The sequence below is a fragment of the Leucopleurus acutus genome, assembly GCF_964270905.1.
Source record: "Leucopleurus acutus genome assembly, chromosome: 5".
NCBI classification, from domain to species: Eukaryota; Metazoa; Chordata; class Mammalia; order Artiodactyla; family Delphinidae; genus Leucopleurus; species Leucopleurus acutus.
The window spans coordinates 80,789,290-80,797,035 of NC_139147.1; positions in this window are offsets into that span (position 1 = coordinate 80,789,290).

Sequence of the window (7,746 nt, forward strand, 5' to 3'; positions counted from 1 at the left end):
CAAGAGCCCACTCTCGGGCCCTGGAAGGGGTCCCCCTTCCTGCAACACTTTCAGCACCTATTGCCCAACATAAAGGTAGGCTCCATGTTAAAGGAACTGCTCTGTGGTCTGTCTGAGCCCCCCTACCTTGGGTCTCAGTGCTGCCAGCTTCAAGGATGAAGATACCCAGACACAGCTAAGTCTCTAAAACCCAAGTCAGAAAATAGCAATAGAGTAACAGCATCTCTAAACTAAGCACCCAAGGACTGCTCCTGCTGTCCCTACATGGATGGTCCACTGGAGCATGGAGTGGGCCAGGGGAGAACGACACTAGAGGGCAGAGGCTGGACACTAGAGATAGGCCTCATGGGAGGACTGCAGCCACAGGACAGGGAAATGGCTGGTACAGCAAGCAGTGGCCTGGTGGCTCCACAACCTCAGAGTGGGGAATCGGCACGGTGTGATCAGGATAGGTCAGAGAAACGGACACACTATGGGGGCGCATGTGTGGCTGGACTGCACTTCACCCAGTCAGCTCCTGTCCAGCTCTGGCCTAGAAGATACAATGAGAAACCAGGTCTCTTTTCTAAGTCACTTACATTTTAGCAAAATGTCTCTTGATTCATAATAATAATAATTGCTATGTACTGAACATCTCCTGTGTGCGAGCCAGTCTCTGTTGCGTGCTCTCATTTAATCCTTGGGGGCAGGGGAATCATTCTGGAACCCTAGTGTGCCTAAGTCTTCTTGAGCTCCTTTTCCTATTCTTGCCTTAAGGCCAATCTTAGTAAGAGAATAATACATGGTGGGAGGGTGGAGAATGTCTACAAAGCTCACTTCAAGAACAGTAAAAAGTGAGCGATGTCTTTACAGAAGTTTTCTGAAGGAGACAAAATGGTGTTATAGCAAACATCTTGATGCAAACTTCCTAGATATCTGCTTACAACATTCCTCTCCCCGAAGTTCTACTCTTGACAGTCACCCTCTCACATTTTTACACCTCCCTCCTCAACATCCCTCCCCCTACTGTGATGCTCTTCCAGCGGCCTTCCCCTTCCCAGGTCCTTCCCTCTAGCAGGCTCCCTTAATTTTAATGTTAATTAATTTTAATTAGCCTCTGTCAGTGACTCCAAAAGATATGAGAAAGTGGGAAACTACAAAAAGAAAGGGAGAAAGAAAGAGAGAGAGAGGGAGAGGAAGGAAAAAAGGAAGGAAGGAAGGAGGGAGGGAGGGAAAGAAGGAAGGAAGGAAGGACAGGAGGGAGGAGAAAAGAAAACTTCACATAACTGTGGACCTTTATATTCGCTGATGGCCTGTATATACATTCTCCCACTTGAGCCCTCTTCAGACTCACAATAACCTGTGAGGTAGATTTGCCTCTTGATCATCCCCATTTACAGATGAGAACACTGAGGCTCAGAGGTAAAGTGAGTTGCTTAAAGCCCATTAGTGAGTGTTGAGCTGTGCTTTGAAACCAAGGCCTCTGTCCTTCATACTGTATCTGTCCCCAGAGCTGCAAAAGACCGGACAAGCCCATCAAACCGTTGCTGACACTTCACAGGCTGCAGCGGCCCAAACTGCTGCCCTGCTGCCCTGGGAGCAAGACTCAAAAACTATGCCCAGGAGACCAGATGCACCAGCAATGGCAGGAAATACAGGGGTAAAGGAGCTCTGAGGAATCGCAGATGCTTGCAATAAATTCTCTCAAAAAGATCCAGGAAATTGGCTTTTCCCAAGGGACTTCTACCAGACCCAAAGTAGAAGCTGCCTCCTGTGTATTTATGACCTGAGGATGACCGTCAGAATAACCTGCAGGAATGGTCAGGCTTGGCGCAAGAGGGCCTGTGGGCCAATGAAACTGCTTTGAACTTAACAAAGGGTTTTGGCGGGGGGTGGGGGTGGGGAATAACTAGTGTTTGATGCCTATTGGTGATTCGTCCCAAACCTGCCTCTGTACCGCCTCACATTTTTTTTTTTTTGCGGTTCCCGGCCTCTCACTGTTGCGGCCTCTCCCGTTGCGGAGCACAGGCTCCGGACGCGCAGGCTCAGCGGCCATGGCTCAGGGGCCCAGCCGCTCCGCGGCATGTGGGATCCTCCCGGACCTGGGCACGAGCCCGCGTCCCCTGCATCTGCAGGCGGACTCTCAACCACTGCGCCACCAGGGAAGCCTGGCCTCACATTTTTAAACATCGATTTCTAACAGGTTTTTTTCCCCTCTCATTTTACAGATAAAGTTTGCTTTAGGAAATTTACAAGAGTCACACAGGGACTTCCCTGGTGGTGCAGTGGTTCAGAATCCGCCTGCCGATGCAGGGAACACGGGTTCAATCCCTGGTCCCAGAAGATCCCACATGCCACAGAGCAACTAAGCCCGTGCGGCACAACTACTGAGCCCGTGTGCTGCAACTACTGAAGCCCATGCACCTAGAGCTGGTGCTCTGCAACAAGAGAAGCCACCATAATGAGAAGCCTGCACACCGCACCACAACGAAGAATAGTCCCCGCTCTCCACAACTGGAGAAAGCCTGCGCTCAGCAACAAAGACCCAACGCAGCCAAAAATAAATCAAAAAAAATTTTGTTTTAATTGACAAATACAAAAGTCAGCCAAGTGTAAAGAATCAAGTGGGGAAGATTGTCATCCCATCAGCCACAAGCAGAATCAACCTTTTGGCCTATTTTCTTCCAGTTATTTCCTGTACAGTTTTCTTTCCATAGTTGAGATCATAATGTATATAAAGGATATCCTGCTTTTCTATCCCACTTAGAGTATATCATAAGCTTTTCCCTTGTATATTGAACAATAAATGTATTCATTCACTTCAGCCCTTAGTAGATGCAAGGCAAATACTCTTAGGCAATTTATTAGCGGTTTGTTGCACTATTTGTTGTCAATATGAGAGATGGTTTAGTTTAGCGGCTGAGAATACTGACTCTGGAGTCAGGCTGCCTGAGTTTGAATCCTGACTCTGCTACCTCCTAGCTGTGTGACCTTGGACAAATTAATTAACCTCTCTGGTTCTCTTTCCTTACCCGTAAAATAAGAATAGTAATATCTACCTCACAAAGTGGTTCTAAAGATTAAACGAGTTAATTACACAAAAAGTGTAATTACTGTACCATGGCACAGTAAGCATGGGTAAGTGATAGCTATTAGCAATATATGAGTGCATCATAGATTATTCAACCATTTTCCCACAGCTGGACATTAAGGTCATTTTCAATGTTTCCACTATTATAAATAGTCCTGCAGTAAACCATTTACAGCATGCATGACAGGAGGAAAAGTGGATTGAAAGTCCTTTGTGAAGGCATGCCACGATAAGCCATGAAGAATTAAGAAAGTCAAGATAAATGAACCAGGGGAAGAGTATTTCTTGGAAGGAGGCATCAGATTAACTTGAAGAGATGATATTTAGTTCTACCTGACAAACATTTATTGAACACTATGGGCCAAGAAAGGGTCTAGACTAGATCAGGGAACACCAAGATGAACAGAAGACACCAAGATGATCAAGGGACAGGCTCCACCCTCAAGGAGCTTTAGTCAGATTTACAAAAATTCCACAACTGTTACCTCCAAGAGGATATTTTCACCATGACATATTTCTACATATCACCTATGTGGACAGCAATCACAGAATGCCAAATTCCAAAAGACCAATGCAGCCAAAGGTACAAGCCCAGTCAGTCCTTCCCCCAGCTGCCCATTGGGAAGGCTTGATCGAGAATGCCTGCTTCACGGAAGGGCTGGACCTTGGGAATGGCAGCCATCAAGCTCTTAGTATAGTGTCTGCACATAGGAAACGCTCAAAAAATAAAGCCAACCTAAAGCTAAGCACTTCCTACGTGCCAAGTGCTCCGTCAAGCGCTTTTCAGACATTCTGAACCTATTAGGTAGCTACTATTGACTTTATTATTCATATTTTGTAAACGAGGAAACTGAGAGGTAAGTGACTTACCAAGGGTCACACAAGCAGTAAGTGGTGAAGCTGGATTCTTAACCGAGTTTTAATTTCTTGCAGTAAGCTAATGGCCAGTGTTAGGTTCTGGTGACTTAGACACTCAGAGGATTATGCCATCGTTTACTGTGTTTCACCAAGTGTATTTTACACATCTCTCCCCAAAGACAGCTGATGTTTTTTTGAGAGAAGCCACACAACACACAGGATCCCAACGTAAGAATCAACAGACTGAGTTTTACTCCCAGCTCCCGCGATTCAGCACGCAGACCTCAGCCAAGGCACTACTTTTGTGAAACGAGGGCAGTTGGACTAAATAAGTTGTTTCCAAACCTGGCTGACATTTGGAATCACCTACAAAAATCCTGTAAAACGTAAGTTTTAGTCTCTCCCCCAGTGGTTCTGGGGCTGGATTCTGGGTGTCTGTAATTGTTAGCACTCTCCCCAGGCACTCTGAAGATCAGCAGAATTTGCAGACAAAGCACTAGGTTACTTCTAAGGCTTTCTAGGTTCCTTAGAAGAAGTTCCTCCACAGGGTAAAAGGCCACCAACCATGGCTGACCATGTGGTACTCCATGAGCAGGGGAGCCTTCTCTCCTGGCACTGCCTCAAGCAAGGGACCCTTTGCCATGGATTATGAACTTTAGACAGCTGAGATGTGGCAGCAGCCTCAACTGCTATCTCATTAACCGTCATCACCAATAGTTAACTGATCACAACCAGCTGGACAATGACCTTTGTCCAGGTCATATTTCCCCACTGCAGGGATAGTTTCTAACATACAGATGCCTCCTGCAAAGCTACATTAATTTCCCAACCCCTCTTTGTATAGCGTACAGCACAAAATCTCTGGTAACTTCCCACAAGAAACATGAGTGTAGAGCTGTAGCGTTCACCTACCAGGAGCTGGTGGGGAGATTGGTGATTTGAATTAGCCGGTAACTATCTCTGCTTTGGCCTAAGTGTGTGGGCAATTAGATAAGCATTCGGGGAGCACTGACAAAGTTCAGTGCAGGAAGTAGCCCCTGAATGAAGAAGCATTATCCATTACATGGCGCTATAATAAAGCACCAACTGTCTAGTTCAATTAGCAAGCAGGGGGTCTATAAAGCTAATAACAGCCTGCATCTCTCTAACCTAAATGGCTCAGAGCATCGCAAGGTCATGAACTGAAGGCCTTAGAATGACTCCATCCAGAAGGCAGGGACACCAGGGCAGGCCCACTGGGGCCGAAGATTTGTGTGTGTTTGTGAATGTTTGGGGATGAGGATTACAGGCACTGGTATTCAAAGGGTTGTATCAACTTCAGCTCGGGATCCCATCAAGTAGGCTGTATTTCCAGGGAGCGAGGGATATCATCTATAGTATATCTTTGGCAGTTCCTCTGTGAGGTCTTTCTCAAACTTACAGGCAGGATGAATACTAGGAAACTCATTTCCTTGCCCAAGAAAGATGTGAAAGTCATAAGGCCACATTCAGGAGGGATTTTTATTTGCAGAATCTGGGACTCATCTGATGGTTGAGTTCAAGAGAAAGGGGCACAGCGCACCTGCTTGATTTTTTTAAAATTAATTAATTTATTTATTTTTGGCTGTGTTGGGTCTTCGTTTCTGGGCGAGGGCTTTCTCTAGTTGTGGCAAGCGGGGGCCACTCTTCATCGCGGTGCGCAGGCCTCTCACTATTGAGGCTTCTCTTGTTGCGAAGCACAGGCTCCGGACACGCAGGCTCAGTGGCCATAGCTCACCGGCCCAGCCACTCCGCGGCATGTGGGATCTTTCCAGACCAGGACTCGAACCTGTGTCCCCTGCATTGGCAGGCAGATTCTCAACCACTGTGCCACCAGGGAAGCCCTATCTGCTTGATTTTAATTTCCCCACTTAAATATGTGTTACTCATTTGGAGAACACCCAAGGCACTTTCCTAACATATCTTTCAATTGATCTCTATTTTGCAGATAAATCAACTGAGGTCAGGAGACTCAAACGACCTATCAAAGAGCACCCAGCTAATAAAAGTTTGGACTAAAGTCCACATCCGACTCTGTTGTAGATGATAATCAGGGGCCACAGGGCAGCCCAGAAAGTATAGAGAGAACAAAAGACTTGAGAAAAAGCAGAAATTGCTGTGGGCCAGCCTCCCGGAACCTGAAGCCCCTGAGAGGAATCGGTACCTGCTAATTGTCTTCTGACTTTTCTTAGTGGTCAGGGCTGGCTTTTCAGCCTGTCTCTTCAAGGGGCTAAGAAAAACAAAGAAAGTGATAAGAAGAGATTGTAGGAAATGACCAGAAGACTGGTGTAATGTTACTGTTGTTGCTGGGAAGAAGGAAGTCCCTAATCTGAGATAGCTTTGTGTGAAGCTGATCCTCTGATAATACATTTCCTTCACCCAGGGTTTCGGCATAGAGGGGGAGGTGGCTTTACTGCTTCTTAGATCTCAGGAGGCAGAAGAAATCGTAATTCTTAGTTATTGATTACTGAGGTGAAATAAAGCATGTTCCAGAATGATCTGAGAGATAATAACTTCCTTAAGTTGCTGAACCAGGAACTAAACTATGCGGTTAGTAAATCCTCACAAAGCCCCTGTGCAGGGTGCCTCATTAACTGCATTTGGAAACGAGATAACTGAGGCTTCAGGAGTTTAAGTAATTGGTGGAAGGCCGCACGCCTCATAATTGGCAGAGCTGGGGATTGAACCAGCATGTATATGACTTCAAAGCCGCTCTTTAACCACTACGCTCATCAGTTTTTCCTTGAAGGCAATGTGATGTGAGGATGACCTGACTCATCTCCCCATTATCTTTCCACCTAGGACTTGCTTATACTTTTTCATTCCTCTGAAATGCCTCCTTCATCTCGCCTCCACCTGCACGAACACAACCCGTCCTCTAAGGTCTAGTTCAACCCTAAGCTGCTCCAGGAAGCCCTGAGTCCAAACTGACCTATTCCTTCTCCAAAGTCTTATTAACACCTGCAGAATTTCCTGGGGCCATTTTTTTTTCATTCATTAAATGTATAACTAAGTACTCTTTCAAATAAAATGCATTAGATATTTCATAGAAGCACTCTTTGTCTTAAACAAATAAATCTACAAATCAGGATAAATTTTTCATAACACATTCAGAGAGGTGATTTGAATTGGTTCAGGATTTTTTCTCCTCACTTAGCCATTCCCCAAACTTTGATCCAGGATCACAGGGGTAAAGAAGTAGGGGTCCCTCCTGGCTCCATCCATGGCCAGGAAACAGACTTACTCCTCTTAGCTGACATTTGCCTCTCTGATCCCCTCCAAGGTCTTTAATAAAATTCCAAAAAGGCCATACATCTGCCGTGTGCCTCTCCATCATGTTGATGACACAGCTCGTTCCCTAAATAACTAATGAGGCGGTAGCTAACTCTGTCGTAGTGGCACATCAGTAGGCTTTGGGATCGAGCAAAACAGAGTTTGACTGCTGCCTTGCTTTTTGCTGGGCAGGTGGCTTTGAGAAAGGCCATTAATCCCTCTGAGCCTATGAAACGGAGGTACTATAGTCCTTGAAGGACCACAGTAAGTATCAGCGATAATGCTGTTATGTGCTGTGCGAGGCATCTAATAGGTACTCAAAAGGTGGAAGCTATTATAATTATTAGATGCGAACCCGATCAAAAAAAGAAGAAAAACGAACTCTTTTTAACCTCAGGGCCAATTAAAACACACACACACATACAAATGCTTATGACCTTGCGTAAGAAGCCTCCTTCTTCTCCTCTTCTTTTTCTTCTCTTTCTTCTTTTAATCTCATTAAAAATTAAACATTGTAATTATGATTA